A 1,678-nucleotide genomic window follows, 5' to 3' on the forward strand; every position below is an offset into this window, starting at 1 on the left:
CTTGGAGTTCAGTATGCCCAAATTTGGTCCATTTAATTTATTTAAAAACTGACTCGTATTCTCAGTCTAAATCACATTTACATTTAAAATTCTATAATTATTTCTACAAGGCTGCTATTCAGAAGGAATGAATAATATGGATGAAATATCATGTTTTGAGTACATCTGCTCAGCTGCTGGAAAGTGAGACTGGATTTGGAATATTTGTGAGAAACAGTAAGTCATTGGACCACATAACATAAAGCAGTTACTTAAAAAAACCAAACAGTTTGGTTGAAGATTGTGCATAAAATGAGATTGGTATGTAAAATGGCAAACATGAAAGTTTTAGTATCACTAACACAAATCAAAGCTCTAACTATGAATAACCTCACATCAATGATTTTTAACCAGTAAAACTAGAAATCCCATATACTTATAAACCATTAAGTTGCAAAGATAAATCATATATTCATATTTAGTAGAGCTGGTAGAAACTCTGAATTTCTACTTTTCAAAATTGATTTTGTTCTGATTCACATGATGGGGCTATACCAAAGCCACAGACCCTGGAAACACAGGGTTCCCAGCACTGGGGCAGTGTGCATAGTGAGGCAGTTTTACAAATTTGAGCTAAATGTGTTTATCCTTTTAGAGTTGCATCAAGATTTTTTTTTTAGTTAGTTTTTTCCCCCCTCCTTTTCCTTCCTCCACCCCCGTCTTCGAGTACATTACTGAATTTTAAAGGTTCAGAGTCCGCATGGAGTTACGGTTCATGGAGGTGTGTAATGCCTATGCTAGGTTTGAAATATTTTGGTTTTGAGTTACCATTTTTTTACAATGTTGCTTTGTGCATGCACAGTAGAAAAAACCTTAAAGCCTACAGGTGGACGCTTAGCTGAACATGTGTGTTCACTATATATATATATATATATATATATAAAAATATAAAAATATAAAATATGTGTGTGCTCTTTTCACGAGTCTATGCACCTGTGTACATGCTCAGTTATTCACTATTAAGAGACATCAGAGGTGTTTGTTAGCTGGTGAAATGGTGACCTTCTTTTCTTTGTGTTTCTAAAACGTGCCTGAGGACTTAAATGCAGAAACTTAATATTTCATTGTTTCGAGGTTGTGAAATCAAACATTTCGGTCAGAAAATCCCAAGTGTAAAGTTGTCTACACTGGGAGCTTAGGCTGCTCAGTTTCTTGTAGGAGCAAGTCCATATTTAGTATTAAAGGATTGCAGTGTTCAAATATGGCAATGTGTGTCTCTGACTGTTTCACAACTGTGTCTGTAATATATGTACTTAGTGTCGTCTTTGTCCTCAGTGGGAGGGGGAATTCACACCTGTAGAATTATTATATACGTTTATTCCCCCATAATTTAGCCAGTTAATAATAAATAGCTGGCTAAATGTTGGGGGAATTAAACCTAGTCATAACAGCAATACTTTGGAGAGGAAAAATGGCAACAAATCCGCAGATTTCCGATTTGTGTCTATCCTGGCACACAAGCCTCCACTAGAGGTCAGCCAGACAACTTTGAAAGGGAATAGTGAATAGAAAGAAATAGGCCATTAGAAAAAGAGCTACCTGAACCCCACACATCTTTTTCTGTAATACAGTTTCAGAAGGGCAGTGTTAACTTTCCTATGGGTTTAATCCACTTCACTCTGAAGTCAATGGAAAGATT

This window comes from Gopherus evgoodei, chromosome 1, assembly GCF_007399415.2.
Source record: "Gopherus evgoodei ecotype Sinaloan lineage chromosome 1, rGopEvg1_v1.p, whole genome shotgun sequence".
NCBI classification, from domain to species: Eukaryota; Metazoa; Chordata; order Testudines; family Testudinidae; genus Gopherus; species Gopherus evgoodei.